This window comes from Acomys russatus, chromosome 4 (assembly GCF_903995435.1).
Source record: "Acomys russatus chromosome 4, mAcoRus1.1, whole genome shotgun sequence".
Taxonomy (NCBI): domain Eukaryota; kingdom Metazoa; phylum Chordata; class Mammalia; order Rodentia; family Muridae; genus Acomys; species Acomys russatus.
Window position 1 is genome coordinate 67,942,937 of NC_067140.1, and position 21,816 is coordinate 67,964,752.

Genomic DNA, 21,816 nt, shown 5'->3' on the forward strand with positions numbered 1-21,816 from the left:
AATATTTTTAAAGTAAAACTAAAAAGCATAATGGATAGAATATGAAAAAATCTAGTCCTGGGCTGGAGAGATGGCTCAGAGGTTAAGACCACTGACTGCTCTTCCAAATGTCCTGAGTTCACTTCCCAGCAACCACATGGTGGCTCACAACCATCTATAATGACATCAGGTGCCCTCTTCTGACAGGCAGGTGCGCATGCAGACAGAGCACTGTATACATAAATAATAAATAAATCCTTAAAAAAAAAGAAAGAAAGAAAGAAAAAAGAAAGTCCTTTAAAATGGCTTACTTACGCTTAAAAATAAATGTATTGCTAAGCAGTGGTGGCGCACACCTTTAATAACAGCACTTGGGAGGCAGAGGCAGGCGGATCTCCCTGAGTTCGAGGACAGCCTGGACTACAGAGCAAGTTCCAGGACAGCACAGAGAAACCCTGTCTCAAAAAAACAAAACAATAAAATAAAATAAAACAAAATAAAGGGAAAAAAATAAATATTTGTTCTTTGAAGAATTCAGGTTGTACAATATCTATACTATGGTCCTACTTTTATTGAGAAATATTAATTACATACATGTATTTGTATGCACTGATGAGGATATACCTCAGGCTGCTTTGAAGTGGGAAGAGGAACATAAGACTGTGGGACCTTCCTAATTTATACAATTCAGAAAAATCTGAATGATTTTAACATATGCATGCTTCTTCTGACATAGGGTTATATTCCCCATACTTGAGAAGTGGAAGCTGGAAATCAGGAGTTCAAGGTCAGCCAGGACTACTTGAAATTCTGTTTCCCCGCGCCCCCTCCAAAAAAACAAACAAACAAAAGAAAGAAAGAAAGGTAAAAGTATTAGTTTAAAAAAAAATAAAATAAGGGTTAGGCAATGGTGGCTCACACCTTTAATCACAGCACTTGGGAGGCAGAGGCAGGCAGCTCTCTGTAAGTTCAAGGCCAGCCTGGTCTACAAAGAAGTCCAGGACAGCTAAGGCTACACAGAGAAACCCTGTCTTGAGAAACCATGTCTCAAAAAACTGAAGAAGAAGAAAGAAGAGGAGGAGGAGGGGGAGAAGGAGGAGGAGGGGGGGAGGAGGAGGAGGAGGAGAAGAAGAGGTGGTAAGCACGTCTGCACCACAGGCAGACAAGGCCTGGACAATGAGTGAGCACCCCTTCAGCTCACCGCCCTCTCCCATCGCTACTCTGAACAAGAAAACCCACCTCCATCACAAGGCCGCAGATCTAAGTGGAGCCTGGAGCAGAGCAGAAGGACGTCGATGCACACGGGGTCGCCCAGCTCATGCTCCCACAGAGGCCTGTGCATCCCTGCTCCTTCACAGCAGGGTTATACAGGAGCCGAAAGAATAAGCATCTCTAACCAAAAATCCTAAATCTGATAGCAAAAGTGTACAACTCCACATCATGAAACTTTGTTTGATGCATAAAACCATTTTAAAGTATTGCATAAAGTTACCTTCAGACTGTATGTACAAGGAGTATAGAAAACATAATTTCATATTGGGTCTTATTCCTAAAATCTTTCATTATACAAATTCAGTTTTAAAAAACTTGTGGTCAGCTGGGCATGGTGGCGCATGCCTTTAATCCCAGCCCTTGGGAGGCAGAGGCAGGTGGATCATTCTGAGTTCAAGGTCTACAAGTGAGTCCAAGACAACCAGGGCTACACAGAGAAACACTGTCTCAAAAAACAAAACAAAACAAAAACAACCAAAAGAAAAATTTTTTAATTAAAAAAAAAAAAACAACTTATGGTCCAAACCATTCTAGATAAGGGCTATTCAACCTGTTACCTGCAGTTACCAATCTTTGATTTCACACAGAAAATACATGTTTAAAAAGTCACCCGAAAATGTGGAGGAGAAATCATGCAGCACTATCATCTTGGTATTTTACCAGGCTTAACGTCAATTTCTAACTTTCACCATCATTTCCCTAAGAAGAGACATGTATTGGTCAGAAGCAAGAAGAGTAGAGGTCAGGAACACCACACCCACATCAACAGCACCTCAGCTGCCAGACTGAGGAGTCAGTTCAACTGTGAAAGAGTAATCAGCTGAGAAAGCACACTTCATTACCTCATTACCTAAAGAACAAGAATCAAAACGCACTTAATGCGGATTAAAACAGCCCCTGAAAGCTGTGCAAATGCAGCGCCGCATTATTAACTCTCCGTGCTTCCAAGGGCTAGAAGAAACACACCTCATAACAGGAAAAGTCTTTCTGCTGTAGTTGTTTGCTTTAAAAACCTGAACAGGTAACTAAGTGAATGAAGAAAATGACAAAAGAAAATAAATAACTGCCCCAAAGCAGGTACCTGCTAAACAACGTGACTGGCTGCCGTTTCCCAACCTTCCCCCTAAGAAATGGGAAACTACGAAACTGAGCCCAGAGAGGAAAACCGAGTTAGCTACTCAGCTACCATTTCTTTGTCTAAACACAAGCTTCGAGAATATCTGGTTCCAGTCTTGACTCCATTGGTCCACATTCCTTAAAGACCCGTGGGTGCATTTCCCCTTTTCCCTGTCTGTTCAGTAAGTACTGGAGCTCCTCTCATCCATTCATAAGAGCGCCTCATAATTCACGGACAATAAGCCTTTGTTGTGTTGTTCTTTTTAACACTTGATGTAAAGGTCATTTAAAGTATTTCTTCTTTTAATTTATTTATTCAGATTACATCCCAATTGTTACCCTCTCACTTGTATCTTCCCGCTCCCATTTAAAGTATTTCTGAGCCAGGCATGCACCGCCACACCCTTAATGCCAGCACTTGGGAGGCAGAGGCAGGTGGATCTCTGTGAGTTCAGGCCAGCCTGGTCTACAAAAGTGAGTCCAGGACAGCCAAGGCTACACAGAGAAACCCCGCCTCAAAAAACATAAACAAACAAACAAACAAACAAAGTATTTCTGAAGTCAGTCTTTTTTCAATCTTTCCATCACCTTCATGCTTAGAAAGACCTCCACTCTGAACATCAGAAGACTGGTCAACATTCTCAGTTCAAATAAATTTTAAATGTTTGATAGCTGTATCTTTTTTATTTTTATTTTTTATAATGAAGCTCTGAGCTTCAGCTTCTATTTTTTAAGATTTTCATTTATTTATTATGTATTCAGAGCTCTGCCTGCACATACACATGCATGCCAGAAGAGGGCAACAGATCTCACTTCTAGATGGGTGTGAGCCACCATGTGGTTGCTAGGAATTGAACTCAGGACCTTTGGAAGAGCCCTCTTAACCTCTGAGCCATCTCTCCAGCCCTGATAGCTCTATCTGTAAAAACAGCAAACAAAAAACTCATGTCAGGTGACTCAAAACTGCCTGTACCTCCAGCTCCAGGAGGATCCAGTGCTTCTAACTTATACAAGCATCTTTACTCATGGGCACATATTCACACACACATGCACGCATGCATGCAGGCACACACACATATGATTAAGTAAAAACTTTTTAAAAATATATACCCACAAAATTATTTTAGAAAACTAACTAAATGGGTATAATTTTATTCACTTTAATCATAGAACCAATATTTAAGAGTTGTCTAAATAAGTTATGACAATTATTTTTTTTACCATAAATACCACACAGCCAATATGGTATCCATCTGCTTACGTGGGGGTGAGTCCATCTATCTGTTAGTAACAGGGAATTAACAGTAGAGCACACCCATGTTCACACCTGTCCATTCAGAGTTGAGTATAGAGACAAACACCAAATATACTCCAGCACACAAAACACTGAGGCAGAAGAGTCATATGTTTACGACTCACCTTAAACTACACAAGGCCCTGCCCCCTGAATTTTTTTAATTAAGTAATTAAAGACTAGTTATGGGTGAGAGAGTTGGCTCCATGGTTAAAAGCACTGGCTACTCTTGCAGGAGTCCTGGTTCAGTTCATGGCAGCTTACAAGCATATGTAACTCCAGTTCCAGGGCGTCCAACTTGTTCTTACACGTTAGGAAAAAATTAATCTTAAAACACACACACACACACACACACACACACACACACACACACACACACATACAGACTGGCACACATGCGCATGAGCATGCATGCACAAGGCAAGCCCTGTAGAGTAGGCTATTGTCCTAATAAACTATGAGACTCTCAAGGTGTTAGACTGCAGGTATTAAGAATCATTATTTTTAAGTGTGGTGTCCCCAACCTTTAATCCCAGGAGGTAGAGGCAGGTGAATCTCTGTGAGTTCCAGGACAGTCTGGTCTACAAATCAAGTGAGTCCAGGACAGCTAAGGCTACCCAGAGAAACCCTGTCTCGGAAAACCTAAATAAATAAATATATATTTATGTGCATACTTTATACAATGTATTTTGATGTTATCCATATACACACCCACCATCTACCTCCAACTCCTCCAAGAACCCACCAACTCTCTCCCTCCCAACTTATCCCCTAAACTGTCTTTCCTTTAGCAGCCATTAATTTTCTAGAGCTCTTCAACTAGGAGCAGAGCCTTAGAAGCCCCACCCAAAAGCCCAGGCTGAAATTTACCAGTTTGATTGGGAGCGGGGCGGGGGGGGGGGGGGGGGGGGGGGCAGCGGGATTTCTCTTGTGTAGCCTTGGCTGTCCTGGATGGGACTTTGTAGACCAGGATGGGCTTGAACCCACAGAGATCCACCTGCATCTATCTTCCAGAGTGCTGGGATTACAGGCGTGCGCCACTACACCTGGCTAAGAACTTTTTTTTAAAGAGAAATCTTGAAATTTTTGTTTAATGTGTATGAGTGTTTGCCTGTATGTATGTCTGTAGTTAGAGTTACTATTGCTATGATGGAACACCATGACCAAAAGCAAGTCAGGGAGGAGAGGGTTTATACTGGCTCACACTTCCACATCATAGTCCATCACTGAAGGAAGTCAGGACAGGAACTCAAGCAGGGCTGGGACCTAAAGGCAGGAGCTGATGCAGAGGCCATGGAGAGTACTGCTACCTAGCTTGTTTCCATGGCTTTGCTCTGCGTTCTTTCTTTCTTTTTTTCTCCTTTCTTTTCTTTTTTCCAAAGAAAACAAGACTTTATTGATCAGAGTTAATGTGGCAATTCAAATATAAGCTTGACTCTAGGGGCTGGGGTCATGGCTTAGTGGTTAAGAGCACTGGTTGCTCTTTGGTTCAACTCACAGCACTCACATGGCAGCTCAACTACAGGTCCACGGGATCTGGCGCCTTCATCCGGACTCCACAAGCATTGCATGCACATACTGGACACATACAGGCAAAACAAAACGTTTTAACTTGGTTGAGACAACTCTAGAAGTGGCAAGACAAACTCTTTGGTTTTGGTACCTGGAGACTCTAGATGGCACTGTCCTGGGCGTCCTGTATGCCAGCCACGCCTGGAAGCAAGCTCAAAACTTGGCCGTGGTGGCTTAGCCCATTGCAGTGCACAGGCAGGCCAGGTGCTAGAGAAATAGCTACAGCCTAATTCACAGGTGGATGGAGGCAGCCAATTTTTCCCTCCCATCAACTGGAGCTTAAGCACGCATTGAACCTATTAGGCTCTCACACACTCACACACACCCCTCAGTTCCTGGGAGGTGTAGACAGGTCACACTCTTGGTTATGATATCCAGTCTGGTCTAAAACCAAGCCTGCAGTTCCCGGAGCAGCTGGAACTTGCATAGCATTAGTTATCCTCTCCGATCTAATGTACATACAGTAAACTCAGGCGTAGCCCAGGAGGGATCTGGTGCTACCAGTTCTTATAGAACCCAGGTCCACCACAACAGGAATAGCACCACCCATCATGGGCTGGGCATCATCAGTCACTAATTAAGAAAATGCTGTGGTGGTCTGAATAGGTTTGGCCCCCATAGATTCATGTGTTTTGAATGCTTGGCCACAGGGAGTGACACTATTTGGAGGAGGTGTGGCCTTGTGGTCCTCCTCATGATGAGTGTAGAATCAGAGCCTCCTCCTCCTCGCGGCCTTGGATCAAGATGTAGAACTCTCTGCTCCTCCAGCACCATGTTTGCCCACAGGCTGCCAGGCCTCCTGACATGATGATAATGGACTGAAAATCAGAATCGGTAAGCCATCCCCAATTAAATGATTTCTTTTTTATAAGAGTTGCCTTGGTCAGGCTGGAGAAATGGTTCAGAGGTTAAGAGCACTGGCTGTTCTTCCAGAAGTTCTGAGTTCAATTCCCAGCAACCACATGGTGGCTCACAACCATCTATAATGTGATCTGATGCCCTCTTCCGGCATTCAGGTGTACGTACAGATAAAGCACTCATATACATTAAAAAGAATTGTCTGGCATAGTGGTGCATGCCTTTAATTGCAGCACTTGAGAGGCAGGTGGATTATTGTCAGTTTGAGGCCACCCTGGTCTACAAGGCGAGTTCAGGACAGCCAAGATAACACAACCCTGTCTAAAAAAATTTAAAAAATATATATATAAATTAATTTTAAAATATTTTTAAAAAGAGGTGGTCATGGCTAGTGCCACCCATCTCCCTCTTAAAAAAAAAAAAGAAAGAAAGAAGGAAAGAAAGAAAGAAAGAAAGAAGAATTGGCTTGGTCATGGTGTCTCTTCAAAGCAATAAAGCCTCAACTAAGACAAATGCCTTACAGCTGCATCTTATTTTTCATTTTTTGGGTTTTTGAGATCAGTTTCTCTGTGTAGCCTTGGCTGTCCTGGACTTGCTTTGTAGATCAGGCTAACATATGTCAAGGTAACATAAAACTATAAACCAAGACAACATGTTTAATCTCATATTATACATAGGATAATATATTCTCATCTACAGAAAAATGAAGATAGAGAAAATTAGGGACTCACCATCCTAGTTATAAAGATTAAAGTACTAAAAATACAATTTATATTCTTGGCAAAATGGCAAAGTTCAAATGGCAATTACCAAAGTCACACTTGGTAGCACAGTGACTGATTTCCCTTCCATGTGATCAGTCAACCCTCAATCACACTGAAAAGGCCATTGTACCTGCACCAACCAAAACTTCGTAAAGCCGTTCCCAAAATGCTTTGGAGTGATCACAATTAAGTGATAAGCGCATTACAGTGACTCAGGTCACTGCCCAAAACCAACGACCTGAAAACAGTTCTGCCACACCAGGGCAAGTGAAAGGGCAACCAATGAAGGAGCACTTGGAAACGCTGCAGCCCCACCCACACAACGGGGCAGAGGAGGACACTGAGGGGCTGGACTCACAGCCTGCTGGCACCAGCTCACCAGTTGCTCAGGAAACAGAAGCAGACCTGTCTGTCTCCTTTCTCAGTTGTGAGAAGTGCCAAGGTGCACTAACAGGCAGGCCCTCAACAGGACACTGTGTCCTGCTGGATACCTGAAAGTCACAAACAGGACCTCAGAGTCAGAAAGACCAGCGAGCCCTAATCCTATTAAAGACATGAGTCCAGAACAGGAATGTGAAAGGAGGCTCAGCTCAAACACAGCTGAAAGACTGCAGAGTCTTCTGGGGCCTTTATCTAAGCACAGTGAGCACAGCCTTAAAGTTTATTTTGTCATTCTACTGGGGCAACAAGGAGCAGAAAAAGCACTCTAATGTCAACCCCAGACACACGTATATGACCCTAAGCCTTGACGCCTGAGGGACCCAACATCCAAGTACCCAAACTTACAACATGAACAGCAAATCAGGAAATCACACATAGCATGTTCTCCTGCTCTGTGGGGGTGACAACACAGCCTCTAGTCCACCTTTCTTTCACTGAAAAAAATTGGGGGACAAGAGGCTGGAATCGTTTCTCTCTCTCTCTCTCTCCCTCCCTCCCCCCCCCCCCCCAACGTGTCTCGGGAGACAGTTTCTGTATCTCCTTATCAAACCTCTTAAGTGGATCTGTTGCGTGGTGTGATTTCATCCCCCTATGCAGCTCTGCTGTTCACCTCTAACCTCCGCCACCCACTTTTAACACCCTGTCTCGGGGGAAAAATTACTTCTCAATGCTTCATAGATTACAAAAAGATATAGAAACTCGATTTTTATTAAAATAGTAATATAAAAGAACTAGTATAAACCACCAGGAAAAACAGACTAAGGAAACTTGGAAATGTAAGCCAAACAAAATATAAACCCTAAACAAAATCATTAAAAGTGCGTCAAAGCCAGGCGGTAGGGTTGCACACCTTTAATCCCAGCACTCAGGAGGTGGAACCAGGCCGATCTCTGTGGGTTCGAGGCCAGCCTGGTCTACAAAGCAAGTCCAGGACAGCCAAGGCTACACAGGGAAACACTGTCTAAAAAAAAAAACAAGTGCATCAGGGCCTGGGGAAACACTGGCTCTTGTTTTGGAGCACTTCTTACTCTTGCACAGGACCTGGGCTCAGTTCCCAGCACCCACATAAAAGCATAGCAGGCATGTAGTGCAGTGTAACCCACCACAGGGTACATCCCTATGGCACGCTGGTATTAAGACTTCCTAATCCTACAAGTTCTAGCAAGAGACCCTGCCTCAGTAAATGAAGGACAGATCAACTGAGAACACATCCAACCACAGACACTCACACACACCGCAACATTTATACACACTACACATATAAATACACGTACAAATAATAATAAAAATGATGTCCCTTTCAAAAGTTTAAAGCTTTTTTTGTTTTGATTTGCTTTTGTTTTTTGTTGTTTTCTGAGACAGGGTTTCTCTGCGTAGCTTTGGCTGGCCTGGATTCACTTTGTAGACCAGGCTGGCCTCGAACTCACAGTTATCCGCCTGCCTCTGCCTCCCAAATTCTGGGATTAAAGGCCTGAGCCACCATGCTGGGCTCAAATTTTTAAATAACCAGAAAAATGCACCTAGATTTACATAAAAAGCTAATCTCCATTGTATCTATTCACCACAGGAAGACAAAAGTGTGGGTTGGGGTGTGGGGAGTTTAAGACCCAACAGAAGGAATTGTCATGTAAAATGTGATGCATTCCAAACAACTAAGTTGTTAAAGATCAAGTTTTAAAGGCGTATTCAGTGTTTCAGTGACATCTCTAAAGCCCCCACAGCGCCGCATACCATTTCTCCCTCTACCCTTGGAGGCAAGCATCTTTAATCGTGCCCTCTCATCTCACTGGTCTACAGAAGTTTTCAAAGCCCATCTGATTGAAAGCTGTATATAATGTGTGCATTTATACACATGCACAGAAATTTTACTTTCACATGTAACATGCAACCATGGGTATTCGGTGAGTAAAAGCAGGGAGCTAGCTACTCACCAAAAGCCTCGCATTGAATTCTTGCAGAGCAGGATGCAGTTTCACTTCCAGAGGGCCCTCCAGTAATTCTTACCAACAGCTGCAGTGGTCTCTATAGGACATTCCTAAATATGGCTGTGAATTGCCAGCATGTTTTTTTTTTTTTTCAGTCCATTTCTGATTACAAAATTGGGGGGCCGCCTTTTAAAAAAGTCAGATTTTAGGTGGTGGTGCACGCCTTTAATCTCAGCACTTGGGAGGCAGAGGCAGGCAGATCTCTGCGAGTTCAAGGTCAGCCTGGTCTACAAAGAAGAGTCCAGGACAGCCAAGGCTACACAGAGAAACCCTGTGGGGGGTGGGGGAGGAAAGAAAGTCCGACTTCTGAGAAATGACAACCTCTAGGGACTGCTCCATCTCTGCTCTCTACACAGACCAATAAGGACAACTCTACATACCCAGGAGAAGTCAATTTGCAAAACCACTCAATGTTAGGGGCCATACCACATTAAGAAATGGCAAAAAATAAAAATAAAAAATAATAAAAAACAAAGCAGCCATCAGAGCCATGCAAAGAGACAGAGGCTCTGCAGTTAGTGACCTGCTTCCCTCCAATTCCGCCATCAATGAACTGTCAAGGCTTTGAAAGTGATATGTGTCTGAGTACTGCTTCTCAACCCTGGCTGCACAATAAAATTGCCTGGGAAAAAACTTTAAGACTCCAGAACTCTACTGAGTGCTGAAACTGCATCCCAGATTCTGGGGTGAGACCAGGCATCCATGGTTTCTCAAGGTCCCCCAGGTAATTTCAGTTTGCTTTCAAGGTGAAACTACTGGGTTCAAGCATCTTTTTAAAAATATAGATAATAGATAATGAATGACTCATAAGGGTGATTGAGGGAGCAAGAATATCGATGACCTGAAGTCAGCATTTTTTTTTTTTTTAGTTTTCTATTTATTTTTTGTTTGTTTAGCATATTTAAATTTTCTTTTTTAGCATTTAAAATATTTTATGTATTTTTATGTATGAGTATTCTATCTGCATATACACCTGCAGGCCAGAAGAGAGCATCATATCAGATGGTTGTGAACCACCATGGTTGCTGGGAATCGAACTCAGGACCTCTGAAAGAGCAGGCAGTGTTCTCTCTTAACCACTGAGCCATCTCTCCAGCCCCTTAAAGTACTTCTTGATACTACTACCAAATCTGATCTACCAGCTCCATTCGATCACTATCAAAATCCCATCTGCCTTTTGGCAAAAGTTGACTGACTGATCCTGAAACTCCCATAAAAATTAACAGGTCCAAGAATAGCAAGAGAACAAAACCAGAGGTGGCTTTTTTCCAGTTTCAAAACTGAACAGAACATTATGGTAATTCAGACAGGGTCGTATAAGGACACCCCCAATGTTGGCATAAGGAGATATGGCATATATATATTTAACGGAACACAATAAAGACCCCAGAAATAAATCTTAACACAGCTCCACCAAGCAGAGCTCATGTAAGACTTTCTTATAAGACCCACAGGGATACAGACATCTTGTTGGAAAGTGGGCCAGTCAAAACGAAATCTGGAAAATGTATTTTAGGAGTTGATGGACACTGAAAGCAATAAAAATGTAGGATTTCATATGTGACATTTTAAAAAGGAGTTGAAGACATTTGGCACATCAACCTAAGTGAGTACTGTCATGAGGAATATGATAACAGATTCCCTGTTCACCTCCTGGGCAAAAAGCAAAGGGCTTAGAGGAGCTTTCTACTCAACCAGCTCGCAGCCCTGCAAGAGCACACCGTGGACCCTAGATGGAAGCAGTGGGGAAGTCACATGCTGGCCAGTAACTGGAAAGCAGGCCACAGGGTGGGCATCCCAGGACCCCAGGAGGCTTCAGAGACAACAGAGAGCTTCAGTCAGCAGCAGGTGGTGGATTCAGTCCATCTTCACGTGGAGATAACATTCTTTTTTTCTTTTTTTTTTAAATGGGGGGTGGGAGGGGGGGAATAAAACCCATAAAACGTCTGAGGAAGAGAACAGTTTCAATGACTGACACAAAGGGTATACAATGTGATGGCATAGACTAAAAACTAGAAAATCCTAGGATGGACCTGAAAGAAAAAAAATGTAACTCATCCAATTCCTCCTGGCAAGAAAGGTAAGGTTGTCCTCAAATGGGCAAGGAAGGGAACCACCACAGTGACAGGACAGAGCCTGCCAGGTTTCCAAGAAACACTGAGGAATGGGGCTGGAGAGATGGCTCAGAGGTTAAAAGCCAAGCCCTGGCTGTTCTTCTACAGGTCCTGCGGTCAATTCCTAGCCACATGGTGGCTCCCAAACATCTATAATGAGATCTGGTGCTCTCTTCTGGCCTACAGGCACACATGCAGGCAAAATACTGTATAAAAGAATGAATGATTTTTTTTTGAGAAGGGGGCTCAGTGGCTAAGTCACTTGCAGCCCATCTCACCGACCTGAAGACCCAAACAGTAGTAGAGAACTGACACACAACCTCTTATTGTTTAAAAAAAAAAAAAAAGAAAAGAAAAGAAAAAAAAAAACGTTTTTAAAGCTTCTACCCTGCCTGAGGTTGGCAGGGGCGGGGTCACAGCTCCAGAGCAAAGCAGTAGAGGCACCTGTTCTGCTGGGTTTGTCTGTTTGTTTGTTTGTTTTTGTTGAGTTTTTTTTTTTGTTTTGTTTTTTAGGTAAGAAGTGTGTAATTCAAGCTGGCTTTGAACCATATATCCTAGATGACCTAAGGTTAGGCCTCCCAAGTACTGGGATTACAGATGTGAGCCATCCTTTCCAGCAAAAATATGTTTTAAATATGAGGCTAGAGAGACGTGTCCTGGTTAAGAGCCCTAGCTTCTCTTCAAAAGGATCCAGGTTCAATCCCCAGCACCCACGTGGCAGTTCTCAACTACAACTCCAGCTGCAGGGGATCTGCCACCCTCTTCTGGTCTCCACAGGGACACCACGCATGCAGTACACATGCATACAGGGAAAATCCCCATACAGATAAAATTAAATGTGAAAAATAAAGTTTTAAATAAAAGACAATAAACAGCCGTGGCATGGTAGTGCATACCTTTAACCCCAGCACTCAGGAGGCAGAGGCAGATGGATCTCTGTGAGTTCGAGGCCAGCACAGTTTACAGAGTGAATTTCAGGACAGCCAAGGCTACACAGAGAAACTCTACCTCAAAAAATAAAACAAGGGGCTATAGAGAGATAGCTCAGCGGTTAAGAACACTGTCTGCCTTTCCAGAGGCCATGAGTTCAATTCCTGGAAAACACATGGTGACTCAAAACCATGTAATGAGATCTGATGCCCTCTTCTGGCATGCAGGTATGAATGCAGAGAGCACTCATATGTAAAAATAAATTTTTTAAGTAAAACAAAACAAGAAAGGAAAAAAATACTTAAGTCAATTTTAATTAAGTCAATAAATCATGTATTATTTATTTGAGCAAAGAGAAGCCAGTTTAAAAAAGAAAGCAGGAGTGCTATGGTGGCAGTGAAATACCATGGATAATTCCTATGCTAAAAGGAGTCCAAGCTGGGGTACACAACAGGCAACAGCAGAACCCCAGAATTAAAGAGGCCAGAGAAGATCCTACCTCAGCCTCCTCCCAGTCCACTCACCCTGGAGTTTTCTAGAATGTACATCTAAACAAGATAGGAGACACCATTCCAGGCATCCTCTGGTGGCCTTCCACCAGGAGGCTATCAAAGGCCTTTGACTTCCTCTATCACACCCTTAGCTGCTCTCAGCTGTCCTGTGTGCTTCAGTCCTCTTCACCTTCCCCCTTCGCTCACCATGATCCCTCCATCAGTGCTGGCCCCCCACTCCCACCCCCAAGTCAAACCCCACCTCCAATCTCGTCCTTAACAAGCATCACAGCCGGATCACAGTCTTAAGTGGCAAGTCACTGCCCTGGAGTCAAGTCCTGGCTCTGATACTCAGTGGCACTATGTCCATGAACAAGGGGCTGAAACCTCCAATCCTAGGCATTCCCCACTGTAAAACAGAACAAAGTAGTGCCAAGCAGAGCACCCAGCACACAACTAGCTACCTGCGTCTCTGCCCTCTTCAAACCACCAAGAACAAGAGCTGGAAATGGAGTTCTATCATTAAGTGCCCAGAGTTCCAGAGGCCATCTGAGAATTCTAACCTAGTAGTTACCTTAGAGATACGAATTAAACACAGACCAGACTCACCCTGGGTTTTCACACCAGCAATACTGACCTCAAATGCCCAGAATACCATCCGTACCTATTAGCACCAGCACCATCCCATTGGCCCCACTTCATGGACTAGCTCTCTCACCCTTCTAGGGTCCCCTGTATTGTTTACACGGGTTCCTATAGAGAAGTTAATCTTATTCAGCTGCGTTCACTTTCAACTGCAAAGATGGGAGGGCTCAACTATGTAAGATTCACACACATAATTTTTTTTTTAAATGGCTAGGGAGAGAGCAGTTGGTAAAGTGCAAACAGGTGGATTCCTAACTGGATGGCCAGTCAAGCTAGCGTACCAGGCCAGTGAGACTTTGTCTCAGTAAAAAAAATAAGTAGGGGCTGAAGAGATGGCAAAGTAGTTAAGGGCATGGGCTGCTCGTTCAGAAGACTAAAGTTCAATTCTCAGCCCTCACATGGTCCCTAGCCCCTAGCCCCAACGGCAGGGATGCCTCTAAGAACAGAAGTAGCCAGCAGCACCTTAGGTGAAAACAGTGCCCACACCCCCAACCCTGGGAAATAAACACACCAGGTTACACCGCTGTCCCATCTTCAGTCATCAAAGCACACTTTCTAAGTGGTGGGAAGATGGCTCAGTGGTTAAGAGGACTGACTGGCTGCCCTTTCAGAGGTCCCAGGTTCAATGCCCTGCACCCACAGGGCAGCTCTCAGTCATTAGCAACTCCAGTCTCGGGGAACTGGATGCCCTCTTCTGGCGTCAGAGAAGACTGCATGCACAGATACATGCCAAAAAAAAAAAAAACAAATCAAAAATAATAATAAATAAGCCAGGCCTGGTGGGGTATGTCTTTAATTCCAGCACTCAGAAGGCAGAGGCAGTTAGATCTCTGTGAGTTTAAGGCCAGCCTGGTCTACAAAGCGAGTCCAGGACAGCAAGAACTACACAGAGAAATCCTGTCTCAAAATTTAAAAGAAAAGAAAAATAAATAAATGTGGACAGTACCTGAGGAATATTACTCAGGGTTGTCCTCCGGCTCACACCTGTGTACACACAGCCACTGACAGACACACGCATGCATGCACACACAGAGGAAATGGCCCGATGAAGCATGACCCTCACCAGGTTTTTAGTGAGATGCCCTGGAGAACTAGACAGAGGTCTAGACACAAGACGGTCTGAGAGGAACCTAGGAATTCAGGGAGCTTTCCAGACTAGGCGCTAGAAAAAGTTACTACTCTCCTTCAGGGAGTGAACTTCCCAGGAAGGCTAGAGACTGCCTCAACTAAAAGAAAGAGAATTAAGTTAAGGGCACTGAGAAGATACCAACAAGGTTTACATTTGCAGACAGGAGGAAATCCCACAGGCCTTATACCCAACTTGGGTGTGATGGGTTGGTACACAGCTTCACACACCCTGCACTTACTTGCCCCCAACCGATGGCCACTCTTGTTCCAGGTGTCAGCCCAGAAGCCTGTCTTTCTGTCTTCTTCCATGACACTCGTCCACCTCTCTTTCCTCCTGTCTCTCTAGCCCTACTTTGAATCCAATCACTTCTCACTGTCTCCCCACAGCAAATCACCATGCTTTGGCCTACCTGCCACCTCAGAGCTACCCTACCCACACCCACTCTCAAACAGCAATGGTGAGGCTAAGCGCCCTTGTTACGAGTGGAATCAGGGCTAGAAATGTAGCTCTATAGCAGAGCACCTGCTCATGCCAAAGCCACAGGTTCAATCCCTAGCATGAGCTTTGCGCAGTGGCAGTATTGTAGCCAATGAGGTTTATCCGAGGTGCAATTATTGCTAATTGAAAACAGTCTCTAGAGCCGGGTGTGGTGGTGCACGCCTTTAATCCCAGCACTCGAGAGGCAGGCAGATCGCTGTGAGTTCGAGGCCAGCCTGGTCTACAAAGTGAGTCCAGGATGGCCAAGGCTACACAGAGAAACCCTGTCTGGAAAAACCAAAAAGAAAAGAAAAGAAAACAGTCTCTAGCATGAAAATTAAAGATAGGGGCTGGAGAGAGGTTAAGAGCACCATCTGCTCTTCCAAAGGTCCCAAGTTCAATTCTCAGCAACCACATGGTGGCTCATGACTATGTGTAATGAGATCTGGTGCCTTCTTGTGGCAAGCAGGTGTACATGTGGGCAAAATACTGTATAAATAATAAATAAATCTTTTTTTAAAAAAAAGCCAGGATGGTGGCCCTGGGGCAGGCATAGAGGGTAGAGGCAAGCAGATTGCTCTGAATTTGAGCCACCCTGGTCTACAAAGGGAGTCCAGCCAGGTCTACAAAGGGAGTCCAGCCAAGACTAAATCTTGTCATTAAAAACAAAAACAAAAAAAGGAAATTAAAAAGATAAACTCATCCATACTCTGTGCTGTGGAGTAAACTGCTTCACTCTCCCATTTAAATCCACATACCAAGGCCCTAATCCTTGCAGTGTGCTTAAACTCAGAAACAAAACCTTTAATTGATTAATTAAGGTTAAATGAGGTCTTATCGTAAGGGAGACTTAATCTAGTAAGATAATAAGAAAAGGCTGGCACGCAACTTGGTGGTACAGCAGGCACAGGCCTTGGGTTCAATTCTTCCCACTGGAGTGGGAGGAAGAGAGAGAAGACACTGAGAAAAGGTCATGTGATTAAGCACTCAATGAGAAAGTGGCTGCCTATGAGCGAGACAGAAAGCGCTCAGTTTCCCAGAGCCCTGACCTTGGACTTCCTGGTCTCCAGAACTGTGAGAAGCTCAACCCTTCCAAACGGAGGCATTCTGTCACAGCAGAGTGAGCAGACTCACTCAACCGGCCTTGTCCTCTCTGCTCCCATCCCCACACTTCCAGAGTCCCCAGGCTTTGAAGGAGTCTTTGAAATCCTACTGTCTGCCTCCCCCACTGGAGAGTGCCTCACTCAGAACCCACGTACCACGAAACCGCTGAACTCTCCATGTGGACAGAAAAACCTCCCTGCAGCATTTGACCGCTAAGATTACTTATTGCCCCCGGAAAAAGTAGGCACTCAAACAACGTATTAGCCAGGCATGGTGGCGCACGCCTTTAATCCCAGCACTCGGGAGGCAGAGGCAGGTGGATCGCTGTGAGTTCGAGGCCAGCCTGGTCTACAAAGTAAGTCCAGGATGGCCAAGGCTACACGGAGAATCCCTGTCTCAGAAAAAAAAAAGAAAAAAAAAGAAAAAGTATTAAATGTAAATGCCCCAAACGCCAGGGCCGGAGGATTAGGTAAAGGGAAGCTTTAACCGGAGAGTTTGTGCAGCCCAGGACTTTGAGGCCAGCTTGGACAACACAGCAAGATTTGGTGTCAAGATAACAGTGAAAAAGCCCAGGAGACCTTAATTATGAAGTAGCCAACAACCTAGAACCTGGGACAAGATAGAAATAGCAACACCAGGAAGAGAATGACAAGAATACCAAAGACTGCACAAAGGGCTCCTTTAAACCTGGAGGCAGCAACAAAGCAAGAATGACAGAACTAAATGAAACCCAGCCTCCAACACACACACACACACACACACACACACACACACACACACACACACACACACACACACACGAGCAGAAAAGTGTAAAAGAATGAATGAGGGAGCTGGGTGTGGTGGCACATACCTTTACTCCCAGTATTTTGGAGGCAGAGGTAGAGGCAAGTGGATCTCTGTGAGTTCGAGGCCAGCCTGGTCTTAAAGTGAGTCCAGGGCAACCAGGGCTACAAAGAGAAATCCTGCCTCAAACAAACAAACAAAAACAAAAATGAGGGGGGTAAAAAATGAATGAGGGAAAAAAGAACTCTGGGGAAAGGCAGGGCGTGGTGGCGCACGCCTTTAACCCCCAGCACTCTGGAGGCAGAGGCAGGTGGATCGATGTGAGTTCGAGGCCAGCCTGGTCTACAGAGTGTCTCCAGGACAACCAAGGCTAACACAGAGAGATCCTGTCTTGAAAAACAAAACAAAACAAAAAAGAACTCTGAGGAAGTAACACCAGTGAACAGGTTGGGGGAAAGCTTAAAAGCATGAGAGTAAACCAGGAGGTGGTGGCTCATGTCTGTAATCCCAGCGCTGAGAGGCAGAGGCGGGCCTCTGAGTGTGAGGCCGTATTGGTCTACAGAGTGAGTCCAGGACAACCAAGGCTACATAGGGAAACTCTGTCTTGAAAAACCTAAAAAAGCGTAAGAGTAAATAAAATAAGGTTTTCTTTCTTTTCTTTTTTTTTTTTGGTTTTTCAGAACAGAGTTTCTCTGTGTAATGGCCCTGGCTTCCTGGACTCTCTGTAGACCAGGCTGGCCTCTCCTCCTGCCTCTGCCTCCAGAGTGCTAGGATTAAAGGCATGCACCACCACACCTGGCAAAATAAGGTTTTCAAAGCTTTCACTTTTAGGCTCATCATGAGTTATAAAAACAAATTACTAGTGGTGACAATTTTCTTAACCAAAATGAGAAGGAACAGCTAACTCAGTACTTTCCATAACCAACAAAAACTTAGACCTCAAGTGCAAATGCGTTGGTTTAATTCAAGAATGGTCTTTTCAGTAACAGCTGGCACCTAATTAATGGAAGTACGGGTGGGTAAATGGACTGGGGACAGGCTACACACACTTACCCTTGGGACAAAAAGCTTATTTCTAAAATTTTTTCCCCTTGGTTCTTTTGAGGCAGATTTTCTTTGTGTAGCCCTGGCTGTCCTAGAACTTCAAGTGTAGACCAGGCTAGCCTCCAACTCCGAGATCTGCCTGCCTCTGCCTCCAGAGTGCTGGGATTAAAGGCATGCACCACCACTTCCACCACCCAGCACTTATTCCTAAAATATTCCTAAAATGTCAGGTCGACTAGACTGCTATACAAATCAGGCAGGCAGGCTGGGGGTGGTGGCACATGCCTTCAATCCCAGCACTGGAAAGGCAGGCAGATCTCTTGTGAGTTCAAGGCCAGCCTGGTCTACAGAGTGAGTCCAGGATAGCCAGGGCTACACAGAGAAACCCTGTCTTGAGAAGAAAAAGGGGGGGGAAAAAAAAGAGGCAGGCAGGCAGTATAGCATAAAAACACTCTAATCAAGTATTTAATTTAATTAATTTATTTATTTACCTTTTTGAGCATATAATTCTCCTTTCTCTTTCTTCCCCTCCAAACCCTCCCATTTCCCCTCCCTGATCTCCTTCAAATCATGACCTTTCTTCTCACTACTTGTTATTGCATGCATACATGTATAGACATATATACTCCTACATATAACCTGTCTAGTTACTTGTATGTGTTTGCAGGACTGACCATTTGGCACTTGACAACCAATTCGTATATTCTTCTCTGGGGAGGACCACCTCTCCCACTCCCAGCTGTCCTCAGTCACCTACAGTGCGCTGTGTAGGGCTGAGGCCTTGTGGGCTTTTCCCCATCACTCCCAGCTGTCCTCAGTCACCTACAGTGCGCTGTGTAGGGCTGAGGCCTTGTGGGCTTTTCCCCATCACTCCCAGCTCTCCTCACTCACCTACAGTGCGCTGTGTAGAGCTGAGGCCTTGTGGGCTTTTCCCCATCACTCCCAGCTCTCCTCAGTCACCTACAGTGCGCTGTGTAGGGCTGAGGCCTTGTGGACTTTTCCCCATCACTCCCAGCTCTCCTCACTCACCTACAGTGAGCTGTGTAGAGCTGAGGCCTTGTGGGCTTTTCCCCATCTGCTCTCGCTTGCCCACTGGTGCCTTCCTTGTTCAGCTCACACTTGGACCGTCGTATTGGTTCCAGCACTTTTTTGAATGTATGTGGATGGTATCCCTGAGTGTGTGTGTGTCTGTGCATGTGTGTGCAGAGTTCACACCAGAGAGACCAGAAGAGGGCACTAGATCCCCTGGGGCTGGAGTTAAAGATGGTTGTGAAACACCATGTGGATATGCTGTGGATTAAACCCAGATTCTGCATAGGAGGGGGAAAAAAAATTTAAAAAGCAGCCAGTGATCTTACCTGCTGAGCCATCTTTCCAGCCCTCTAGGTTAAGCATTTCCCTGAGTTTTTTGTTTTGTTTTGTTTTTGTTTTGTTTTGTTTTAACTTTTTTGCTGGACATGGTGGAACACACTTTTAGTCTCTGCACTGGGTCGCGGCAATCTTTAAGAGTTCCATGCCAGCCAAGGTTACATAGCAAAATCTTGACAATAAATAAATAAATGCACTGCATTGATTCACAGGGCCAGGTCTTACCCTTCCTCCCAAGCTGACTTGAATTTTTCAGCTGCCCATCTCCCCAGCTGGGCTGAGTTGTTAAGATTACATTTACACCACACAGCAGCTTAATCGTTTTTTTTTCCATAGAGGTTTAATCTCAGTATAATGTGCCACACCGAGAAAACTAAGAACCAGAAAACTGTATGGGACAAGAGGGAGGGGTCACAACTTTAATAAAGTTCCCATTGAGTTTGAGGCCAGCCTGAAGCAAGTTTCAGGTCAGCCAGGACCAAAAAGAAAAAAAAAGAAAAAATTGCTGCTACAAAAACTTCCTCAAACACCCACTTTCTTTCTTTCTGTTTTCTCTTTCTTTTTCTTTCCTTCCTTTTTCCACCCCCCCCCCTTAAGGTTTTTCAAGACAAGGCTCCTCTCTGTAGCCCTGGTTGTCCAGGAACTCACTCTGTAGACCAGGCTGGCCTTGAACTCAAGAGATCCACATGCCTCTGTCTCCAGAGTGCTGGGATCAAAGGTGTGCGCCACCATTGCCAGGCAAGCACCTACTTGCTTACAAAAATTATTTCCCAAAATAAGAAAAAGGGGGTTGGAAATGCCCTGGTATAAAAAGAACCAGTTAGCAAGCAGTTAAGCAAAGGACCCTGGCTAGAAAGCAGAAACCTCACACCTCAGGGTCTCCTTTTAACTACCAGATATGTCATGAAAGCTAGCCCAGTGCACAGCGTCCCCAATGCTCTGAACTTTTGGATGAACTAAGTAAACAGAGACTCAGCTAAGGTCAACTATAACCCAGTACAGAATCGTGAGCTTCTAAGTTAAGGTAGGTAAAGGTAAAGACCTCTCTCTCATAAACCTCACCTGAGTCAAACACCTTAAAGGGGCAGGCCAGCAAAGTCACATACTAAGATGAAAGGCAGATGCAGGGAAATGGGACAGGTGAGGCCTGAGCCCAATAGGACTCAAATACAAAGCTGAAAGGTTTCAGCCACCTAGCCTTTTAGAAAGGAGGAAACTGCCCGAGGGAAGTCACATGGCCAGCTAATGACAGCTCAAGCCTGGCTGTCTCAGGACTCAGAGCCTCACACATCCCTGGCCGCCTTCTTCTAGAGGACCCAAACGTCAGAAGGGACAGCATCTTCCCCGTCTCGTCTCCCAAGGACGGGGAAAAAAAAAAAAAATCAGACTAAGAACCATTGCAAATGCCCCAGCCCAGGGAAACCCTCAAAAAGGCAACTTTCTTCCCCACTGCACTTGCCCTCACTTACCCTTTGCGCTGACGATCAGGAGTTTCCCATCAGACCCCCTTAAAGCCCCTTATCCTGAATGAAGGCCGAGTTCCTACAGGCTACCCATCTAATGGGGACATCTCCGGCCAAACGATGGCGACAATTCTTCACCTTCAAGTTATCACACTCCAATGTCAATTTCTCGGTCAAGAGCGAAGGCAACAGGGCGACCCGGGACCCCTGGGGGGCAGGCCAGCGGGCAGGTCGCGAGGTTGGAGCAGCGGCATCTAAAATTACTCGGTGTCGCCTCCGCAAAGAGGAAAGGAAGCCAGACTGGAAACCGCACCACCATCCCCCTCCGCCCCTCCGCCTGACCCTGAATCCCCAGGCACGGGGATGCGGGGCGCGCCACCTGAAGAGGGGCGCACAGCAAGCCACGCAGCACCCCCCGAGCCCACGGCAGCCGTCCCGGGGGGCACCGGGCGAGGCGACAAGCGAGCGCCGGGGACGCAGGGCCTGACGCGGCAGCCAGGGCCACCGGGCCGAGCGAGCCGACGTGGGGGGCGCAGGCCGCGCCGCGGGTGGGTGACAGCGCGCGGGGGCCGCGCGGGTCGGCCTCGTGGGCGCGGCGGGCAGCCGGGGGCCGCCGGCAGGTGCGGCCGCTGGCCCGGCGTGGGGCGTGAGGCGTGGGGCGCGGCGGCCCGGCTCTCACCTGCCTGCAGCTCGCTGGGCTCGCGTCCTGCTGCCGATCGCACCGCTCGCGCCGCAGTGCCTGCCGCCGCCTCAGGTCCCCGCGGCAGCCGCCTGCAAAATGGCGCCGCGGAGGGGCGGGCCGGGGGCGGGAGCCGCGCAGCCGCCCGCCCCGCGCGCCGGCCCCTCCCCGCCCGACCCCCGGCTCCGCCCGCGCGCCCCGGGGCGCCGAGCCGCAGACCCTTACCCACACACCTGCTGGCGCGGGGCGGGGGCGTCCCGCCTGGTAGGCTCGATGCTCGCCGGGTCTGCCCCCTCCAGAGCCTC

General features: G+C 46.0%; 1 protein-coding gene and 1 pseudogene across 1 annotated transcript in view; one reads left to right on the forward strand and one right to left on the reverse strand.

Annotated features, from left to right (window-relative positions):
• Slc23a2 (solute carrier family 23 member 2) overlaps nucleotides 1–21,616 on the reverse strand; it is a 96,066-nt gene extending 74,450 nt beyond the window's left edge. The window contains exon 1 of the mRNA XM_051144673.1: nucleotides 21,512–21,616. The gene's annotated coding sequence lies outside the window, so the exon portion shown is untranslated. The remainder of the gene's footprint in view (nucleotides 1–21,511) is intronic.
• On the forward strand, nucleotides 15,151–15,232 carry LOC127188709 (uncharacterized; annotated as a pseudogene).
• Nucleotides 21,617–21,816: the final 200 nt, after the last annotated feature.